General features: G+C 38.1%; 2 pseudogenes; one reads left to right on the plus strand and one right to left on the minus strand.

The window, feature by feature from the left end:
• Positions 1–20,032: 20,032 nt before the first annotated feature.
• LOC103725488 lies at positions 20,033–21,196 on the minus strand (annotated as a pseudogene).
• A 1,207-nt stretch (positions 21,197–22,403) lies between these two features.
• LOC103725499 lies at positions 22,404–23,566 on the plus strand (annotated as a pseudogene).
• Positions 23,567–24,055: the final 489 nt, after the last annotated feature.

The following is a 24,055-nucleotide window of genomic DNA, read 5'->3' on the forward strand; positions in this document are numbered from 1 at the left end:
AGAAGCTTATTTCACCTGCCTTAAACATTTGACTGTCACCCTCAAACCAGCAACTTTTTCCTTTCAAATGGGAAGATTCCAATGGAAGTAAGGACAGCTAACATGGACTAGGTTACCACGGGGATTCAAAAACTAGTACACTATCTTCAGAACAGCACTAGCTTTTGATTTAAAGACCTTCCTGGTATACAATTTGGGTGCACATTGCTTCAATATGTAAATGACTTGCTATTGGCAGAAGCCACCCAAGAGAAATGTATGGAAGGAACAGAGATGCACCTCCCTCTCCTGTATGAGACCAGCTACAAAGCCTCCAGCAAAAAGGTTCAGATTTTCCAGGACTAAGTCAAATACCTTGTCTTCCATATAACCTAGGGACAATGACAACTTGGCTCAGAGAGAAACAGTTTGGTAAGTTCAATTTTGTTCCATCAACCCACTGACAAATCTGAAAATTCTTGAGCACCACTGGATTTTGTCAGATCTGAGTCCCAAATTTCTCAGTCATGGCAAAAACTCTCTATGATGCCACAAGGGGTAGTGAATGAGAATTCCCAATATGAGGAGTGACATAACCCAACGCCATTGAAGACATTAAATAAGCCCTTAGCAATGCTTCTGGCCTGAGACTTACAGATATTACCAAGCCCTTCTCCTTGTATGTCCATAATCATCCCAAAATAGCTGTGGAAGCCCTAACACAGATATTCGGAGCATACCTTTGCCCAGTAGTCTATCTGTCCAAACAGCTAGACTCTGCTGCTCAAGCCTAGCCACCTGGCCTGAGAGCTCTTTCCATCACAATTTCCTGGTAACAGAAGTTGACAAACATGGGGCAGGATCTGACTGTGTGAGTGCCCTAGTTGACAATGACATAGTCCTGCTTGCTAACCAACACAAGGACAGTCAAGTATCAGAGAATGTTACGTGAAAATCCACACATGCACGTTGAGGTAATAAGGATATTAAATTAAGCTATGTTGCTGGTAGTCAGTGTGGCAATCCAGATCATTACTGTACTAAAGTCATGGAGGAAGTGTTTTCCGGCAGGCTGGACCAACTCCTCAAAGATCCAGATGTAGAATCCTTCACAAGTGGAAGCAGCTTCATACAGAATGGAGCATGTCTTGCTGGGTATTCAATGATGGTCATTTAAGACTCCACCCTGGAAGCTGAATATCTGCCAACAGGGACATCAGCTTATAATGCAGAACTCATTACTTTGACCCGAGTTCTCTAATTGGTGACAAAAATCTGTGCCAACTTCTACATAGACTCTAAGTAAGAATGCACTACTTTTCACATGCACGGAGTCTTATACAAAGAAAAATGACTAATCCATTAGTGAGAGGGGGAGACATAAAATATGGCTAGGAAATCCTTAATTGTCTAGGTACTGTTTGAACCCCTCAAAAGAATAACAGATATGCATTGTCCGGGTTCCCAAAAGAGAAACAATAAGTGCTTCAGGTAATTGGCAAGCTGACCAAGAATCAATACTTGTAACCTACAAAGGGCTAAAACAGGAACTTTCACCACAGTTTCGCTCCCCAGTCCTCTGACAGACTGGAAGTTTATTCAAAAGCTGAAAAGAACTAGCTCAAAACTGAAACTGAAAGTGGATGTTTTCGCCGAGGTGGACCTTGAAGCACTAGTCCCTGATTTTGTCAGGCAGTTTAATCAGGGATCTCACATGGGCAAAATGGCACGTGAGGCTTCCCTGAGTGAACTCTTCTATGTTCCCCCACTCATAAGCCTCTCCAGGGCAATATGTGAGTGATGTGAAACATGCACCTGCAACAGCCCATGTCAAGGGCCAAAGCTTTCTCCGGGAGTCCAAAGCGTGAGAAGCACTTCTTTTGAAGATTTAGAAGTGAACTTCACATAATTTCCATGCTCATGGGATTATAAATATCTCTTAGACCTTGTATGTACTTACTTCTGGTTGGGTAGAACCTTTTCCAGCCTGCACAGGAAAGGCTTGAGATGTAGCCAAAATGCTCCTCTGGGAGATCATTCTAAGACTTTGGATCCACATATCCATTTGTTCAGAAAATGGACAGAGATACTAAAGTTACTATCAAGAATGTGGATATTAGATGTAAATTATATGCTGTCTATAGGCCACAAATTTCTGGCAAGGTAGACAGAATTAATAAGACTTTTAGACAGAATTAAACCAACTATGCCAAGAAACACATCTCAGTTGGAATGAAGTCATTCCAATAGCTTTGCTGAGGATCAGGTCCACTCTACCTAAGAAAACTGGGTTCTCTCCCTATGAGATATTATATGGGAGATCACCTTCTCCCATCAAAGGATTATTACAAGGAGACCTAGAGGAAATTTGAGAGCTGTCCCTAAAATGGCAACTATAAGTCTGAGGAAAAACCTTGAATTCTCTCACCCCATGGGCTAGGTAAAGTTTGCCAGTCAGCCTCACAACAAATGTACATTTCTTTTCCCCAGGAAATTCAGTTTGAGTTAAGGAATGGAATGCCCAACCTCTAAAACCTCTTTGAAGAGGTCCTTTCACTGTCATTTTTATTCACCCCCACTGTAGTTAAGGTTATAGAAGAAGGTCTGTGTACATTATATTAGACTGAAGCCAGCAGCTGTAGATTGGAAATGCACTACAGACTCTGATGATCCCTTCTGACTGGCAGTCTGACTGAAACAAGACAAATCTGAGGGTCAGAAGGACAACAGCCCTGCTCTAGTCACATGAGAATCTAACTAGCCTATGCATGGCTGAAATTTGAGGAGGTTTCAGTTGTGTTCTGACCAGTCCTAGAAGCGAGTCAGTCCACATGATGGAATCTTGATGAAACTAGAGTCATGCTCCAACTGCTCAGGAGTCTAGCTGCTCTATATAAGAATTATTGGATTCTCACTTTAATTCGTTGTCATCCCTTGTTTATGGCTATGGTTATGGGATATAAATATGAAATCAGTCTCCATGCGTCCCATCACCACTAGCCCTGACCCAGCTGCTATATTATATAAAGATTTAGGCCCAAACCTTTAGTTTCCCTCTTTAAGAAAAAACACTCTTTATAGACTTGGCAAAGAGAATGGTCAAAAGACTTGGAGGAAATAATTTACGGGTATATGGAGGCACCCTTATGAACAAAGAATGCTCTGAATAGGAATGCGCTGAGATGCTTATTCCACAATACGATGGGGCCAAAGTCTCATCAAACAAGAAGGTGAGAAACCCCAAAATTTGGTTCTCATATCAGAGGTGCTTGGAAAAGAATGTGTTAGTTGGCCAGGGCCTAGCCATATCCAATAGATAGGAGAGATCTCATGTAAGAAAGTACCGTTCTGGAACAAAATAGACGTACTTCGGTGCTCCAAATTGAATAGGGACAGGGAATAATGGTCTTTGATGTACAAAGTCTCAGAAGACACAACCGCTGTTTAACTATACTAGGCCTGACAATACTCAGCTTATCCCCGTTCAGGGCATTCCAAAGATTCAGAAATTCTGGGCTAATTAAGTCCACACTAACTGGAAAGCACCAAGAGGACTATCTTGGATTTGAAGGAGAAGGGCATATGCCCATCTCCCTACCAAATAGGGAGTGACCTTTATCATTGAAATAATTCAACCCTGTTCTTTTTGCCAAACTAGGTCTTGGTAAAACTCTGGGAGTCTGCTTACAAGAAAATTTAAGATCAAGGAAAAAGATTTATTAGAAATAGTATTGGCCTTGGAAGGCAAGGAAGCTGGAATGAGGCTGAGTGGTCATCTGAATACATCATTTCTACCTAAGGCCAAGGTACATGGGCACAGGATGCTGTTGGGGGACTCTGCTGCTAGGGTTGTAATCCTCCATGTCCAGATAGCTCTAAGGGGCTTGGCGCTATATGGAAGGACTCCCTTTCTCAGCGGGGGCCTCCAGCTCTCTGCCTGACTTACCTGGAAAGTGCCGCCAAGCACGGATGCCTGGCCTTATTTGGAACATGGCGTTTGGCATAGTTACCTGGAGTAAAAACTATCCCCAGGTTTTTTCTATATGATAATTAGGCATTGCCCCATAGTCGGATGATAGGATCCCGCTACCACATGTAAATAAAGCATACTATGAGTACCTATCAGCTGAAGCTTTGGCTGCTGCCTCCACACTATATTTTTCCTAACCCCCACTGAATAAACGGAAGTGTTTCACTGAATCTGGAGCTGTTTCACTGAGTCTGGAGCTGTTTCACTGAGTCTGGAGCTGTATCACTAAATCTGCCTCCCCGGAAGGGCTTTCTTCCGTCAGTGCTCACTGGCTGTCCTGACCCTGTTCATTGCTTCTGCTCCCTTTGGAGGACCGGTGGCCAATGACCCACGAAGGGAAGGAGAGACCCCACAGGATGCCAGTTGGGGCTATAATGTACCTGTCTATATGCTTAATCAAATCATTCACCTACATGCTGTGTCATAAATTATAACCAACCAAACTACTTTATCTTTAGTCTTCTTAGCTACATAACAAACTCAAATGAGGGCCAAAATTTACCAAAACCTCTTGGCATTAGATTAGTTGTTAGCTGATGGAGGTGTTTGTGGGAAATACAGTAGTTGCCAACAAATTGATGGAAATGGACAACTATTTAAAAAAGTAGCCAATAATAGCAGCAAAATAGCCCATGTACCAGTACAAACTTGGAAAGAAATTTAGGGCTGGGACCTGAGGTTCTTTATTTGGTGATGGTTTTCTACTTTGGGAGGTATTAAAAGCTTAAGTGACATAGTAATACTAGTGTTATGAACCTGTCTGTTAGTTCCTTGTCTGGCTCTGTTTTATGAGACACTTATCCTGTAAAATCACTTTATAGAGAACCACAGCCAAGGTCATGGCATTGTATAAGACCTTAAACAGAGAAGATAATTCCAAGTTAAATAATGAGTCTCAGAAGGAGTAACTGATATATAGTTTGATGGAATATTTAAGGAAAAATCCTTTAATTTGCATTTGCCTAATGACTAAAGATACTGACTTTAAAACAAATATTTCTTGACCATTTGTGTTTCATTATTTGAGAACTTTCTATTTAGTTCCTTGTGCTAATTTTTATTTGGGTTACATTTTTGTTAATTTTTTTTCTTTGTATACTCAACAACCCTCTTTCAGACATCTAACTTCTGAAGATTTTTCCCATTGTGTAATTTGTCTCATCACTGAAATATTGATGTCCTTTGTTGTTCAGAACCTTTTCAGTTTCATGGGTTCCCATTTCTCAGTTGTTGGTCTTAATGCCTGAACTATAGAGGTTCTGAGTTTTTAAAATTAAATTTATTCTTTGACTACTTCATTCATGTATATAATGCATTCTGGTTCTGGTTAACCTCTCCCCCTACCATATCCTATTTCTCTCACCACACCCCATCACACATACACACAATCAATTATCCTTCTTTACTAGTTCCTTTTACAGAATATTGACTGCTGATTTTGTTGTGTGACTGATTTATTTTAACTAGGACCCTCTCGCCCTCTGTTGTGACTATCAGATTTTGGCTACCTAATGGAGCCTGGTGGGTTCATCAGCTTGTAGAAAACTGAAGGCAATGGATCCCCTTCTCTGAATCTATTCAAAAGAAATGGTTAAAGAATGAAGAATAGGGCCCCACGATTCCTTCTTCCATCAACCCCTGGCTGTTGATTGGCTTATATTTGTGAAGACTCAATGCAGTAATAGGTAATTGTTGAGAGATCCTGATTGTAATAGCTGCATGTTACACTAAAAATGACATTCCTCAGCCCTCTCCCTTCTGGCTCTTACAATTTTTCCAACATCTCTTCCACAATGTTCTTTTTGCCTTGAAAGGCATAATATAAATGTCCTGTTTAAGTCTGAACATTCATCTCTCTCTTACTTTCAGCACCTTGTATAGCCATGAATCTCTGCCTTGATTTCAGTTCACTGGGAACAGGTGTCTTTGATTAAGGCTAAAAGTATTGATTGTCTTCGGATATAAGCACATATACTTAGAAGGTAGTTCAATGCTATGTCAATTTAGATAAACATGAGGAATAATTCCCCACATAGGTCTTATGATGTCCCCTACAGTGTGATTTTGACTGGTTTTACAGTAGTAGGTAAAGGTTCTCTCCTGTGCAGTGGGTTGTCTATTGAATCAGAATAGTTGCCTATGCTCATAATAGCCTATAACTGAGTGTGTATATCTTGCCTTACAGGTTGGTATAGTATTGTCATTCATATGATTCACAGGTGAGTAAGAACATTGATGTCTTTTCTCCCCTAGCATCCTGCATAGCATCTTGTGGCATTATGAAATGTCATTGGCAGTGAAGAGTCTTTCTGTTGAATTCAGATTGAGTGCACTATAACATGTAAACAACGTATGTAGAATCTTCAGCAATAGAGTCTTAAGATAGATTTCTGGTGAGCAGCCAAGAGGAATGGCAAGGGCTAGTATTGTTTTGATTGCCTCTAGGAAATCCATGACCAACAGTTAATAAGGAGTTATTCCACCTTTGGCAATGTGTTTTTGTTTAATAACCCACAGCTTTAGGTAGAAACTCTCTAGCCATTCAAGGTATTTCCATTCCAACGTTTATTCTTTAATTTTATTACATGATTGTAGGTTTCCATATGGATTTTATAGCCTCTTCTTTTTGACTGACCCGTCCCCTGCCTCCCCAAACCCCTTCTACCTCCATACTTAAGCCATTCCATCCCTAATAAGCCCTCTTTCTACTTTTCATATTACCTATATTTTTTCTTTTCCCCTCCCTTAATGCATTCCACCAAAATGACCTGTTTTAGATTTTTGGCCTCTACAGGAACTCTATGTTGAACACACAAAATTACAGATTCAAATCTAGGAAAAGCATATGAGAGAGAATATGTATCACTTTTCTTCTGCATTTGGATTGCCTTGTTCAGCATAAGTTTTTTTCTAATTTCATCCATTGACCTGCACTTTTCATAAGTTTAATTTTATTTATAGCCAAAGACAATATAATTGTGTGTAAGTACTACATTTTCATTTTGGATTCATCATTTGATGGGTATCGCAGATGATTTCATTTCCTAGCTGTTTTGAATAGAACTGCAATGACATACACAAGCAAATCTCTGCAGTAGGATATAAAGGCCTTTAAGTATATGTCCAGGAGTGGTATAGCCTGGCATATGGTAGTTCTATTACTAGCTTTTGAAGAATCTCCACGGTAATTTTCATAGTTTTTGAGGAATATCCACACTGATTTACATAGTTATTGTGCCTGTTTGCACTCCTCCAACAGTGACTAAATGTTCCTCTTTCTCCATATATTGGCCAGAATTTATTGTCTCTTGATTTTTTATGATAATTATTATGAGTTGGTTGAAACCGAATCTGAAAGTAAATTTAATGTGCATTACCCTAATTACTAATGATATTGAACACTTTTAAGTTTATTAGCCATGCCTATTTCCTCTTTTGAGAATTCTGTTCAGATCTATAGCCAATATTTAATTGAGTTTCATTTGATGTTTTGTTTTTTATTATTTTTGTCTACTCTAGATATTAATCCACTGTCAAATATATCAGTGGTGAAGATTTTCTCACATTCTCTTCACCCAATTGCTTCCTTTGCTGTGCAGAGGGCATTTAGTATTATGAGGTCTGATTTGTCAATTGTTGATCTTATTTCCTAAGCAAAGAGAATACAATTTAGAAACTTCTTACCTATGCTTATATATTGCAGTGTACTCCTTATCTTCTCTGTTATCACTTTCAAAGTTTCAAGTTTTATGATGATTTTCTCAAGTTGGAGTAGATTTTTGTGCTGGGTAAGAGAATACAGTGAAATTTCATTTTTTTCTACAGATAGATATGCTTTTCAGCATCTATTTAGATGATCATGTGGTTTTGTTTGTCTATTTTATTTATTATGTTCAGCAGTTTGTGTATGCTGAAGCATCCCTGTATCCCTAAAAGCAACTTAATCATGGTGAATTATAACACTGCTGTTTGTCTATATTCAGTTCGCAAGTATTTCATTTAGGATTTTTGCTTCTGGCTTAATCAGACATGTAGGTTTGTAGTTCATCTCTCTCATATATCTCTCTCTCTCTCTTTCTCTCTCTCTCTTCTATATCTCTCCTTTGTTGTGCCTTTATCTGGTTATGATATTAGAGTAACATTGGCTTCAAAGGTGTTTATTGCTTCAAAGGTGTTTACTCCTTCTATTTCTGCTTTGTGGAATGGACTGGGGACCATAGGTTGTAGATCATCCTAAAATGTTAAGTAGAATTCTGATGTGAATCCTTTTGGACATGGGGACATAAGTTGTTTGAATTTATTATTACTGCTTCAATTGTCTTACTTGTTATGGCAAATTAATTGTATATGTTTATGCAATTCTCAAAGAATATACAAAATATATTTAAAATTATTGATCATATTTTGTTTTATCTTTAGTAGTCCAGACATGTCTACAAATTTATCCATTTTTTCTAGATTTATCAATTTAGTAGATCAAATTTTTTTTGACATATCCAGATGATTTTCTGTATTTCTTTGATATCTATGTTGATATCTCCTAGTTCATGTCTAATTTAATTAATTTAGATAATTTGTCTCTTTCCGTTAACTTCTTTAAAATTTTTCAAATTTTGTTTATCTTTTCAAAGAAATTTTCTTTCACTTCCTTTGGTTACAATTTAATAATTTTCTTCCCTGGTTTTCATTATTATTCCTGTCTACTGCTTTGGGGTTTGGTTTGTCCTTGTTTTCCAAAACTCTTGAGGTACAACATCAAATTATTTTTTAAGCTCTTTTAGATTTTGTTGTTGTCGTTGTTGTAGGCCATTATAGGCTTAAATTTCCCTCTTGGAGCTATTTTTATCATATCCCAGAGTTTATTGTGCATTGTGTTTTCAGTTCATTTAATACTAATATTTTTCATGAATTTTTCTTGACCTCTTCAATGGTTCACTCATCATTCATGTGCTTTTTAAAATGTCAACCAGTTTACGTATTTTTTTCACCTCCTTTTGATGATTATTTCAAGATTTATTCCACTGTGGCCAGACAGACAAAATATATCAAGTTGTCTCAATTTTCCAAAATGTTTTAAGATTTCTGTGTGTCCTCAAATGCAGTCTATTTTAGATAAACTTGCATGGACTTCAGAGAAGAATGCTTATCCTCTGGCGTGTGAGTAGAATACTCTCTAAATATTTGTTAGGTTCATTTGATCTAAGATGTCATTTTGTTCCAATGTTTCTCTGTTTCTCTTTTGTGGTCTGGATGTGGTCTGCTAATTAGTGAAGACTTAGTGTTCAAGTATTGAAGTCATTTACTTTTTCTGAGTTTGGGCAAGTCTGTGGCTTAATGAGTTGAAGTGTTTGTCATATAAAATTGGATCCATCTAAGTTTGGGGTATGTGTGTTTAGAATTGTAGTGTCCTCTTGGGAAAATGCTTTCATCGTCACAATGAGCTGGCATTCTTTATTTCTTGTAACTAGTTGAGGGTTGAGGTCTATTTTTTAGATATTAGAATAGTGATGCCTGCTTGAATCATAGTCACATTTCTCAGAGTTTTATTTTTCTGTCCTTTCAGGTAATATTTATTCTTTAAGGTAAGGTGAGTTTCTTGTAGACAATGAAGATATATATCCTGTTTTCTAACTCATCTGGTTAGTCTCTGTCTTTTGACTAAATAATTCAGGTCATTAATGTTCAGTTACTATTGACAGATGTATATTAATTGCTGTTATTTTGTTTGCTTTGTACTGTTTGTTTACTTAGTCCTTTTTGCCCATTTGAGCTTCCTAGTTGTGCTTATCTTTGTCTTCAGTCCAAAGAATTCCTCGAAGTATTCTATGTAGGGCTGATTCAGTGGTTATAAATTCCTTTAGCTTTTATCAAAGACAGTTTTTCTTTCTCCTTCAGTTATGATGGATAGTTGTGTTGAGTAGTCTGAGTTGTTATCTGTGTTCTTTCGAAACTTGTTGCACATTGCTCCAAGGTTTCCTGGCTCCAAAGTTTTCCACTGAATTTTTTTGTTATTCTGAGGGGCCTGCATTTATTTCAGACTTAAGTATTCTTTCTTGCAATTTTCAGCACCATTTTTTTCTGTATGCTTAATGTTTTAATCATGATATGCAGCGGAAATTTATTCTCTCTCTGCTTATTTGATGTTCTCTACACCTTCAGTATTTGCATGGCCATCTCTTTCTCTAGATATGTGAAATTTTTTTCTATTTTTTTATTGAAGATGTAGTCTATGCTTTTGACCTAGAATTATTCTTCTAAGCACATAATTTATATATATATATATTTTTTTCTCACCATGTCTCAAAGTTCCTGTACATTCTGCTTCTCAGTTTAAATATTTTATTTATTTTTATTGTTTCTATTTTATTTTTTAATTAATAACCACAAGGTTAGAAGAAGCATTTCATTACAATTTTAATATATTCAGTAACAATTTCCAGAGCAAGAATACATCTCTTTCAAAAGTGACTGTAAATTTTTAGGATCACTGTTGTATTAATACAGTTATACAATGTTGAACTCAGTATAAACCCTGAAAGACATTAAACTGAATGAGTTTTTAACCATTAAAGAAGATCTCCATTTCATTTTAAAATGTACTGTTTTGTACATTTTTAATGCTACTAACACTTTGCACATGTGTCTCTAATTTACGTATCTGATTATTACTAGACACAGTCAGTTACACTTGGATCCTTGGCACCTGAGTATGGGTCTAAAGTCATCAGGTAGATTTCAATGGTAATGTTTATCACACCTACTAATTAACATAAAGTAAATTTTTATGCTTACTTCTCAAATATGTCTTTTTTTTTAAATTTGTCGATTTTTTTGTGTGTGTATCGCACAGAACATCCCAAACAATCTTATTCATCTATATACCCACTTCCCAAATGCCACCGTCCCATAGCCCCTGCCCCCACTGGAGCCCATGTACTCTGTCATCCCTGTTACTGTCCACTGTATTATTGGCACCCCCAGCCATTCCCCAGTGCTTGTCTATCCAGTGAATCTATAGAGCCTTGTTTTAGGAAGATCAGCTGTTCCTCACCTAGCAGCAATCACTTGTCAATATTCCTTTAGGTAAGGCTGGGGTCTGATGTTCACTTTTGCAGTTCTATACTGGGTTACTGTCTGGGAGTCTCTTGGGCCACCCTGGCCAATAACTCAAAGGAAGTTATCTCCTGTCTGGCATTGTTTCTTGTTATGCAGCCTTTAGCTATACATATGGACTCTTAAAAAATTATATTGACTCCTTTAATCTTTCGTTATACTTTCCTTTTGGGTGGTTAAGACCCTACAGTTGGCCCACATAAACCAGTTTAGTTTTACTCTTAAGGTTGTTTGAGAATCTGTTCCCCGGGGTACCTGGCTCCATTTTTTTTTTACAAGTACCATCTATGTGAAGATAAGTCAAAGGTCCTGATCTATCATGACTGGCTTTGCTTGGAAGCATGGAGGAAATATTTTCTCTGTGTTGACCCTACACTTTGTAGACTAGACACTGGTTCAAGTCCATCTGGTAGTATCTCCACAGCCTCCTTGATCAAGAGGACAGGTGACTCACTACAGTTACAGGACATTTTGAGAGATGCTCATAGTCCCCTGGAACTTAGTCAACCTAGGAGGGAAAGGAGCAAAAATTGTCCTTTATGCCTCACTGACCAAATTAGTATTGGCCTCGTAGTACGGCTGGTAAACATCCAAGAAGGTTAGTTCCATCAGTCTGGTACTTTTAATTACCATGTGCCATGTAGATAAAGCTTGGATAAAGACCAAGCACTCTCAGATAAACCCTGCCTAGACATATATTCGTTGATCTAGTTGTAGGTATAGTTTGTCAGTTCAGTGGGTTGTTGGGCTAATATGGTTACCTCTGTTTTTAAAAACAAGCTAGGCATTATTTATCTCTCACATTGTCTATCCCTTCCATCATGGTTTCCCCATTTAACGTGCCCCCATTATTCCCATTTCTCTCTTAATAATACCCTTCTCATATGGTACCCCTTCTCTGGAGTGCCTTCTTTCCATTTATCCCCTAGGTTCATTGTATAACCTTCTCTCTGACCTCTCCTTAAAATAACCCCATTTTTATCCATATCTCACTTATAAACACCCGTTTCCTACTGTTCTTCTCTTTCAGATTCTTTATTTTCCTTTACCTCCCTAGTTCCTTTTCATTATCCTGGATCCTCTAGTTATGTCTGGATCCATAATCACTTATCAGGGTTTGGTGCTAGGATTGACATATGAGGGAGAACATATGCCATTCTTTTTTCTGAGTCTGTGTTACTTCACTTAGTATAACACTTTCTCATTCCATCCATTTACCTGAAAATTCCGTGATTTCATCTTTTACTGCTGAGTAAAACTCCTTAGTATAAATGAACCACATTTTCAGAATCCACTCGTCAATTGATGGACACTTAGGTTCCTTCCATCTCTTAGCTATTGTGAAGAGAGCAGCAAGAAACATGGATGTACAGTGTCTCTGCAATAGGATGAGTACTTTGGGTTTATGCCAAGGAGTGGTATAACTGGGTCAAATGGTATGTTCATCTGTAGTTTTTAAAGAGTTCCCCATACTGCTTTCCATAGGGGTTGAACTAGTTTGCAGTCCCACCAGCAGTGGATGAGCATTCCCCTTTCCCCACATCCTCTCCAACATTTGGTATCATTTGTTCTCTTGATCTTAGCCAGTCTGACTGGGGTAAGGTGAAATCTTAAAGTGGTTTTAATGTGTATTTTCCTAATTAATAGTGATATTGAACACCTTTTAAGATGTTTCAACCTTTTAGGATGCTTCTTAGCCATCTCTGTCCAGCTCCTTAGCCCATATTTTAATTGGGTTACTTACTTTCTTGATTCTTTGTTTTTTGAGTTCGTTATATATTCAGGATGTTAAACCTCTGTCAAATGTGTAACTGGTGAAGATTTATCCCATTCTGTGAGTTTTCTGATGAGTTCCTTAGTTGCTTTTTTTCATGTACAGAAGCTTTTGAGTTTAACGAGGTCCCATTTGTGGATTCTTGACCTGTTTCCTGGGCAATTGATATCCAATTTAGAAACTCCTTTCCTACACCTATATTGTAGATTCCTCCCTGTGGTCCCCAGGAGCCCTCTGGACTTGCTCCTGCCCTAACTTCCCTTTACTTCCCTGTGCTGCACAGCCTCTGGCATCCTGGTGCCAGCAGCTTTACTAGGTAAGTCCATCTGTCCCCATCATTCCTTTACTCCCCAAGCCTCATTCACCTTCCCAGCTTTGTTCCATGCCTGGGTACTGGCCTGTTTCTTGTCCTGGCACCACACATTCCTGGACTGACTGGTAGGCCCAGAATCCCTACTGCTTCCTGATCAGTTGCGTCAGACCAACCCAGTTCATCCCAGTAGTCCCCGGGAGACCTTGAAGCCTCTTTCTCTACCCACCTCCCTTTGCATCCCTGGGTGGCACAGCCACCAGCTTCCTGAGACCAACATCTTTCCTGGGCCCTGCTTCCAGGCCACCCCAGCCTCAGAATTCCTGAGGGCATCGTCTTTCCTGGAGGGATCCAGACCTTAGGACAAAGCCTGAGAGCATCTGAGCCTCATCTCAGTTGGGCCTCTGTGGGAACTCCTGAAGACAAAAGCAATTAGTCCATTCCAATATAGAATCAAACGAGAGAACCTGAAGCCTAGACCAACCACCTTTTCATGCCCAACAAGTAAACCACAAAGGCACATAAAGTTTACGAAAAGAAGCAGTTCTAAACTCATCCAAGGAAGGCTTGAGTCTCACACAAGAATCAGAAACTAGGAAAGAAATTCACATGTTAAAGTCACAGAGAAAAAATATAACATGAAAAAGCAAAATAATATATCCCCATCAAGTACCAAGAGTTCAAATACAAAGAGTTCAAGTACAAAGAGAACTGCCTAGAGATAACACACAACATGGAACTCAAAAGAGCAATTATAAACATTATAAAAGTTTTCAGTGAATTTAAAGAACACACAAACAAATCAAAGAACTGAAGGAAGATATGGATAAATTTCTGAATGAATTCAGAAAAGAATTAGAAATATTGAAGAATACTCAGGCTGAAATGAAGAAGGAAGTGAAACACTCAGTAAGCCAATTAGAAATGACAGGAGAAAGCCTCAATTTTTTTTTAAATTCATCATTTTCATTTGTTGAATTTCTGAATTCCTCTATTTTGTCTTCAAGCCCTGATAATCTGTCTTCTGTTTTTCTCATGTTTTTGGAGATTTCCCTGAGCTTTATATAACAATTAATGAAGTTTTCATTTGCTTCATTTCATTTTGAATTTTCTTCAATAAGTCTCTGTACTGAATTGAATTTTCATACCTTGCATTGTTTTCATTACCTCATTCCATAGTTTGTGTTTTCCAGGACTTTAATCAATTCATGCCCTTCCTCTTACATTTATTCAGATTTTATTCATATCCTCTTTGAATTCTTTGAACACTTTGAGCATGTGTACAGTTATTCTTTTGAATTTCATGCCTTTTGTTTCATCAGTTATTCTCTTTGGGGACCATTACTATGGTTTTGTTTGTTTGAGCAGGGGCCATATTTTCCATAGTTTTATACTGCTTGTGTTTCTTTAGTGACATTTGGGAATCTGGAGTTAAGTTGTTGGTTTTGTTTTTTGATGTAAGTTTTTATTTTAGTTCACTCGCACCAGAGTAGAAGGCTTGGTGAACTGGAATGAGACAGAGTGGGTCCCTTAACAGGGTCACTTAAGCATCTAGAGAGTGTCCTAAAGAGGAGTTGGGTACAGACTGCATTGAGGAAGTCCTTAGGGTAATGAGTCCATTGGGTGGGTATAAACAGGAAGCCAGAGTACTCACCAGGTACCAGAGGCCATAGAGACTAGCACCTTCTGTGAGGTTTCCAGGACAGCACTGATGAGCCAGACATGAAGGAGATTAGGTCCCTCATGTGGTGCTGGAAGCATGGCTCAAGTCTGAGGGTTTAGATTGCTTTTAAGATAGAATAGTCTAAAAACAATTTAAATCTGTGTGTTTATTGGGATTTGATGCCTCATATTAGTCAATAAAACAGTTCAGTGGTTACTTTTACAATATGTGTTTTTTTATTTTCAGTATATAGCACTCTGTGTTATGTAGCAAAAACATTAAGAGGGGGCCACATAAATTTTATATAATATTTAAGGTTTCAGACACTGGGTTTTAAAATTGGTATAGAAATATATTAGAATTTGTACATTCATCTATTTTTGTGGGTTTAATGTTGATTTGGTTCTGTGAATGTTTATATGTTACTTAATGAATATATATGAATCTTTTATTATTTAATGTTTTAGCATAAAAATTGCATCACATATTTATAAATAAATTAATTAAAGAGTAGCATCTGTGACCCTAATATTAAATTAAGTTGCTTTAGCAGTGTCTTGTAATGGAGAAATCAAAATTATGATTCAGGCTGAAACTTATTCTTTAATTAATGCTGTATTTTTTTAAAATACATTACAGATTTTGGACTAGAGAGATGGCTCAGCAGTTAAGAACACTGACTGTTCTTGCAGATGACCCAAGTTTGAATCCCAGCACCCACATGGCAGATAATAACTGTCTTTAACTTCAGTTCCAAGGGATCCGACAGCCTCTTTTGTCCTCTGTGGGCATTGCATGACATGGGTACACTTACCTACGTGCAGGCAATACATGTATACACATAAAATGTGTATGTAGGGATGGTCATCTCTCAGAAACATATTCTCTGTGTGTGATCAGTTGTTAAACTCTGTAATATAACCTCCATCTATTGCAAAAGAAGCTTCTCTGATGAGTGGTATATGGCATACATGTCTGTCAATATCAGGATCCATATTTAGCATACAGTAAGAAATTTCATTTGTCTAGATATATGAAAGAGATACGATATACTTTAGCATCTATGATATCTCTAGCCATGTGTATTTGGTTGTACTTACAGTGCCACCCATGAGCTCCCTCCTATTGAGAGGGATTGAAGTGCAATTAGATTACTGTTGATTACCCCATAAATAAAAGGGCCACTACTGCTTCAAAAGAGATAGTTTGTTGTGCCCGCCATTGTTAAGTTTTACAGCTGGGGTGGACCATTGTTTGATTTTTCTCCCTTAGTAGCTTGCATAGTATCCTCTAGAACTAAGAGAGTTTGTCTTCAGGAAGGAAGATTCCGGGTCAGTTCCAGTTACATTGCTCCAAGTCCTGTGTCCAAGGTATGTCCTTGAAGGGTTTTACTTTCAAGTTCTGGAGATCATTAATGTCTGTGAAAATAGCCCATGTTATTTTGGGAGTCTATTGGACTACCCTGACCAACAAATTGATGTTAAGTGTTTCCTGTCTGGCACTATGTTTCTTGTTATACACCTTCAGATATACACATGCATTCATATTCAGATCCTGTATGTATATTTTTCAGGAGGGTTTTGAGTTAATATATTTCCCTCTGGCTTTTCACACCATTTATGCTTTATTTAAGCTCTTCTTTCCCCATGTTTAACCCCTCCATACTCCCTCCGCAGTTAAAGCACCCCAGTGTATGTATTATTTAATGGTCAGCCAATTTTTTAAAAATAATATCTTCAGCCCATATACTTCCACTGTGTGTGTATAGATCTTTACATTGGAAGGGGGAAACATTGAATTTTCTTCCTGTACTCAGGTCTGCCATGAGTTTGTTGTACAGTAGGTTTTCTCAAATTCCACTTCTGTGTTGGAACAGTTTGCCTTAAGCTAGATTATGTGAAGGATTTACAGCGAATTCTCTTATTTTCAGTTACATTTCCATTGACTATGATCATTTCCTGAAGTACAGCTGTTACTTTAATCCAGTGGACCTCAAATTTTCCCTCTTGTCTCCTAGTTAATTTGCAATTTTACAGAAAATAATAATTTCATGAGTTTTTACACCACATCCAAAGAAAGTTTTGGACCCGATGGCAACAATGCTACTTCTTTATCTAGCCAGGTCTGTCTTGATAAAACTACAAATTTGATCTTTCCAATATACTCTTATTAAATGAAGGTCTAGAAAATTTTCATTAATAAGCCTCTTGTTTTATTATTTGCCTTTGGTAGATATCTGTACTGTCTCTTCCTTTTTTATTTTATTTTAAGTTTGTCTCCTGCTGGCAGAATTAACAACTCTTCCCACTTGCTGCATTCAGATACTATACTCATTGCAGATGTTGTCATTTAAGTTTTTAATTCTTTAAAAATGTTACATTTGTTCAATGTGTGTGTGTGTGTGTGTGTGTGTGTGTGTGCATGCATGTGTATGTCACAGCACTCATCAGAGGATAATTTTCAAGAGTCATTTCTTTCCTTCTACCATGTGGAATCCAGGGATCAAACTCAGTTCGACAGACTTGGCTGCAAGCACCTTTATCCACTGAGCAATTTCCCAGCCTTGTTTTTAAATTCTTTGAGTGTTTCATATATTCAAATTTTCAATTCAGAGATACAGTGTTAGAAAAAAAAGTCACTTTAATTGCCTGAACAAAATAAATAAGCCTCTAATATTGAATTAGAGTAAGAAAGAGAAACCCCTCATGAATTTTCATATTTTCTTTTCATTCTCTGGCATTCACCCGACCAGCATACTAATTTATATTTGTAGATATATATCAAAGTTCTCTAGTTCCTAGAGTGTTATTGGTGCTTCTTGGAGAATATGTATAGTGTTGAATTTTGCCTGAACAAAATAAATAAGCCTCTAATATTGAATTAGAGTAAGAAAGAGAAACCCCTCATGAATTTTCATATTTTCTTTTCATTCTCTGGCATTCACCCGACCAGCATACTAATTTATATTTGTAGATATATATCAAAGTTCTCTAGTTCCTAGAGTGTTATTGGTGCTTCTTGGAGAATATGTATAGTGTTGAATTTCCTTATATTGAATTTTCAGGTTTGTATTATTATCAACTGATAACTGAGTGAGCCACGTTTATTTGCTTGCTTTACAATGACTTTTAAAAGTTGAATGGTTTAAATAAAAGGTGGCACAGTTGTACAGATATCAAAATTAAACTTTTTTCTACTTGAAAGTTAATTGTACCTAATAATAGCTTGTAAGAAGTATAGCCTCTGCAATTCCAAAATACTTAAGTGACATTTCAGCATAGGTATAATTATAAAGCAACGTGATATCAATAAATCATTCTTGGATCTGACAGATCTGTAAGAACTTTCCCTTTATGACCTCAAGAGTTTAGTATCATGCTAACAAGCTGCTATGATGTTCTAATTTTATAGCAATTTTGACTTATTTTACTTATATTGTAGCCTTATATATTAAGTGCATATCAATTTTTCATTACTATCTCACCTGCAGATAATATTCGTTAGTACCATTTTTAGTTCTTGGTTTTATAAAAAATTAGAGTGGGTGTCACATGAGTGAAGTGAATCATATTCTTTCTAAAACTACATGATTTTTTTGTATTTTTAATACCTTTTTTGTTCTTTTTAAACAATGACATCTTGCTTTTCTTTAATATTTTCTAGCTCTTGAGGCTGTAGAGATAATGGTAGAAGGCCATTTTTTTATGTTATCACTTAGATATTTACCAGCTAAAAGAATATCTCCTTCCTGTAGCCTCCATACATGTCCAGAGATAAAGTAGCCTCATCAAAGACTGATGCAGAATCATAATATGGCACATTTACCTCAGATCAATAATGTTACGAGTTCTCAAGAGGTTTGTTATTGCATTGAGTGCTGACAGCTTTACTGCACCAGATATAAGGGACACTGATATTTTTTGCCCAATTTTGGCTCAACTGTGGTGAGTAAAAATCAATATCTAAGTGTACAAAACCAGAAGTAGACTTATAATTGATTGATTATCAGAAATTAGCGTCAAGTAGACTTTTTAAATGAAAATTCATGAAAGCTTGTTGGTAATGAAATCATGACTCCTTTGAAAAAACCCTTAAAATAAATACCAAAACTCCAATATATAACAAGAATATATAATGGCCACAATACATAATTTTAATGTACTGGAATTAAATTTTCAATGCATCATTAATATTTGTATAATTAAGGACAAAAATTGTAAAACATATTTATTGTTATTTACATCACTATTAATAAAATTAGTTCAATGTACAGTGATTATTTTCCTAAGAGCATTGAAGTGTACCTTATACATCAAGCTTAATAAAAATCTAGGATTCAAAGAAGCTTTCTGACAAGTAAGTGTAGTAATAATCTTGGCAGCTCTTTGATTATGGCACAGATCATTTCTTTACAAATGTTGTCTTACTAGAGAATTTTATACATACATTCTCATAGCATCAATAAATTATTTTTCAAGGAAATTAGTTTACCACATGCATACAAAAAATAAAGATAAAGAATTTTTTATATATTACTAGAACAGGAAGTCTGGTAAATAAACTTAAAAAATAAGAGTTTCCAAGTCAGACATGACAGATGGATTGCTAAAGATGAGAGAGAGGTGAGGGAGACAAGAAGAGAGTGCATCTCTGATTCCATTACTGTATGAAGTGGTGCTGTACTACCAATGGTAATGGCATAGATATAACATAGCAAACAAAACAACAAAGTCTGGAATAAAATTTCAGAGAGGTTTGGAGCTGTGCTGCACAGCTTCCCCTTTAATGAAAAGCTCAATAACCAGCTGTGTGTAACTGAAATCCCACAACTATTACCTCTTTCAGTTTCTACCACAGCAGTGACTGAGTAAAAATGGCATATAGGCATGACTCTTAGTTTCCAAGCAGCAATAACTCTGATAAGCATCTTTGTAATGGTATACCCTGTTGCAATAATAGATTGTGAAAGGTGGCACTTGAGGATGGTATCCATTCCCCCTGGTTTAGTCAACTTTTAGTTAGAATTAGCCATGTGGCCAATACCCCCTATGATTGGCAACATATTGCCCGCGCCTGTTTGCAGGGAGGCGACTTCCTCTTATGGAAGGCTGCTTATCAAGATAAGTGTGAACAACAAACAGAGCACAATAGATGTGCCAATGTTCAAAATATAGGGTTTGATGCCCTATTAGGGCATCCACCAATCATCCACATAAACTTCCCATGTAAAACTGCATTATGTGACCTACACGACCTACAGAAGGACAAAAGGGCTTAACATTAGACAAAATCCAGTAAGACTCAGTTAAAGGAACATTCAAAGAGCAATCAGGACCTTGCCACCTATGATTATAGACACACAGTTTTTCTCCTGTTAGGTCACAGTAGCCATGATCTGGACTGCCATAATTGGCTTTACCATAAGGAATATCACATGCTTCCTCCTTCCAGTATTTATCACAGTCACAATACACTTGACTTACAACAGAGACACTAGTTGTACACTTTCCATGACCAGAGCAATTGTTAGGAAAAAAAAACGATTAAATAAAAAATGTTAAAACCTGTTAGAGTATATACAGCATCACTGAAAAAGTGTAATAGTGCATAGCCAGATGTTGTAACAACTTCAGGCACAGTTTCATTTCCCCTTACTTCAGGGACAATCAAACCAGTAAGTACAGCTATTAAAGGTGCATATGTAAAATCTCCATCATAAACATACATATGATCCCAGCTACGTTCTGTAACAAAATGATTAAATCTTAACACTGTATAGGTATAGCCTTCAATTAGCCATGTACATTTAGTTTTATATTTATAGTTAATTGGATCATTTGTTAAATATCCAGAAGGTTTTGTTAACTTGAACCTGCCCTGACAGTGCTGGCACTGGTCCCCCACCCAGCCCAGGGCTCACAAGCAGGTGGAGTTGACACAGCGGCCCAAAAAGCAGGAGCCGCTCTGCTCACAGGGCTTGGACTGGGACACCTGCACATAGAGCACCAGGTAGAGGAAGCCATAGCACAGCAGCCAGCTGTGCCCATCCAGCAGACAGGAGGAGGCACCCCTGCCACTGCCCGCTGGTCAAGCCCATCGCGTGGGAGCTGAACAGGCCCAGACCCTGGCCTGCATCTTGCTGTCGTGGACACTGTAGAGGGGAGTTCCGGCCACTGCCTCCTGGACTCCTCGTTAGCGCCTCAATGGCACCTGCCCCAGTCCAGCTGTCCAGTCAGGAGCACAGGGTCCCTGCCGTTGCGGCCACCGCTCGGCTGCCTTGGTCCGCACTCGGGCGTCACCACCGGGTCTCTTGACCTTGTCCTCCATGGGCCACAACCCCACAGCTGCAGTGGCCCCCAGAGCCGAGCTGCAAGCTGGCAGTGCCCAGCACTCTGGAGGGGACCTGAGGGGGAGGGGACCTGACTGACAAAGGCCCCCACTATAAGGATCCCAATTTTGTTATACAACAAGCTTTATTTGCCCTAAATTTTTAAAAATTTGACTCCAATGGCCTCCCACCAGCAATAAAGCATTGGGGGGCATTCACTCATCCCACTCCCACCCTGCCCCCATGGTGAGATGGAAGGACCCCCTCACAGGAGAATGGAAGGGCCCACACTTATTGCTAACACAAGGGCAAGGCTATGCTTGTGTCTTTCCAGATAGTGTTCCAGCCCCCATCTGGATCCCTGCCTGAAACATCAGAGTTGCCTGTGATGCAGCCGACTCCAGAAGTATCAGCCTCAAAGATGGTGACAAAACCAGAAACCCAGTCCATGGAGAAGGCAGTTCAATGCTGCAAACCCCGGAACCAGAACCCCGACCTCCCCTCTAATGAATCTTACTTATGACCTCCTCCTGATGCCTGATGGGCTTGTTCTTTTGGGATCACTCCTTGTGTCCACTTAATCACTCTCAACCGTTCTGCCCCCTCATGGAGACTGCTATCCCAGCTAACCCCAAGAGTCAACTTTATTCAGGGGATGAGATGGACCTTAAGCTTTCCCCATTGGAACATTCATGCCATAAGGGGGCAGCTGTGTGATTGCTGGCACCATTCTTTTGGGGATCAGTGTTGCTGGCACCCTAGGGTTAGGAACATCAGCACTGATCCTACAGTACAAAAATTATAATGCCTTTAGTATAGCTATTGATTCGGACTTAAAAGGATTATAAACTGCTGTAGAACATCTTGAGAGTTCCCTGTCTTCCCTTGTCGGGGTCACCTTACAAAATAGGAGGGGCCTGGACCTCTTGCTCCTTCAATAATGTATAAATGACTGCATTTCAGGAAGAATGACTGAGGGCTAGCTTCAGTAAACAGTAGGCAGTGATGGAATGCTGATGAATATGGAGATACAGAGTGATAGCATAGACAGGCTAAGAAAACACTGCAAACATGTCCCCGGGTGCTTAGCTAGGTGGAAATTTCCCTCTGCCAAATTATTAAAACTTACATGATTTTCAAATATCCACATAGATACCTATTACCTATATAGATGCCTACTAATCGTTAGTGATAGCCATCACTACCATGGGCTTGCAGCATGAACAACAGGAGAATTTATTGGTAAATTTTCAACCATTCTAAAATTTCAACCATTTCTAAAGAGTTCCCTGGATTATTGAGGGATTTGAAATTATGCCACCTGTTGTCTCAAAGTTGAAGTGTCATTCAGGGCCTGTACATATTATTGGACAGAACTTAGTAGCTGTGGAGAAAGATGCAGAGTTAGAAGATGAAGAGGAGGAGGATGTAAATCTCTTAAGTATATCTCGAAAGCGGTCTGCCCCTGGAGGTAGTAGCAAGGTTCCATAGAAAAAAAGTAAAACTTGTTGATGGAGCGTTAAGGAAAATTTTGTGACTGATTTTGCCTTTTGCCTTACATTCCTATCATGCAGGAATGCAGTGCTTCCTGTTTCTTATCAGAGAGAAAACTATGTAAGTCACATGGTTTCCAGGAACCAGAAACTTAGAGAAATTGAAACTTATGCTAATAAGGCATCTGGCTCACTAGATTGTAATAGGATACTAGTCTGCCATGCTAATAAGGGATCCCATATGCTGTGTTATGATTGGACTATTACCCTTATATAAGCCCGTACTTTCCTGCAATAAAGCAGATCTGTGTCCCTGAACCTGGTCTTCTGTGTCTGAATGTGACCACGCTGGCACAGACTCCTCACCAGCCCTGGGGTCCGGACTGGACGACTGATTGGAGGAACTGAGAGAGCAGGAGAGCAACCATAGCCAGAGGAGAGCAGCGACAGCCAGCGACCATAATGGAGATGATGAGGTTGATGATGAAGATGAAAATGACAATGATGATGAAGATAATGATAATGATGGGGAGGAAATTGAAGGAAAAGCCCCAGTGAAGAAATCTATCCAAGATTCTCCAGCCAAAAATGTGCAAAAATCAAACCAGAATGGAAAAGACTTAAAACCATCAACACCAAGATCAAAATGTCAAGAATCTTTCAAAAAACAGGAAAAAAAAAACCTTCTAAAACACCAAAAGGACCTAGTTTTGTAGAAAACATTAAACCAAAAATGTATGCAAGTATAGTAAAAGGCTGTTTTCTTCCCAAAGTGGAAGCCAAGTTCATCAATTATGTGAAGAATTGCTTCTGAATGACTGACCAGGAGGCTATTCAAGATCCTTGGCAGTAGAGGAAGTCTCTTTAAGAAAATAGTTCAAACCATTTGAAATATTCTCTCTTACTTCATTTCTGTAATAGTTGATACCTGGTTGTTCATTTTATAATGCAAAGTGAGAACTTCCCCTACTGTATTTGATAAATGTTGTCCAGGTTTTATTGCCAAAAATGTGTTGCCTAAAATGCTTATTTAGTTTCTAAGGAGGGAACTCCACCATTTACTTGATTTTAAGTATGTATGGAATATTATGATAGGCTGTAGTCATAGTGGTGTTCAGACATGGAAATGGTAGGGAGACAAAAATATACATGTGAAATAAACTCAGTATTTAATAAAATAAAAAAAATGATTTTGCACAAAGAAAATACTTTTGAGCACACTCAGATTAAAAAAAATCAGGAAGATGGGATGGTGACAGAACAAATCCTTACACAGATTGCCAGGATCTCTTGGAAACAAACTGTGGAGAGTTTTAGACATAAGAGAATATCCACTAAAGGTTTAGTGAAAAGAACAGGAAATAA

Source organism: Nannospalax galili, unplaced genomic scaffold, assembly GCF_000622305.1.
Source record: "Nannospalax galili isolate Female #2095 unplaced genomic scaffold, S.galili_v1.0 scaffold10, whole genome shotgun sequence".
NCBI lineage: Eukaryota > Metazoa > Chordata > Mammalia > Rodentia > Spalacidae > Nannospalax > Nannospalax galili.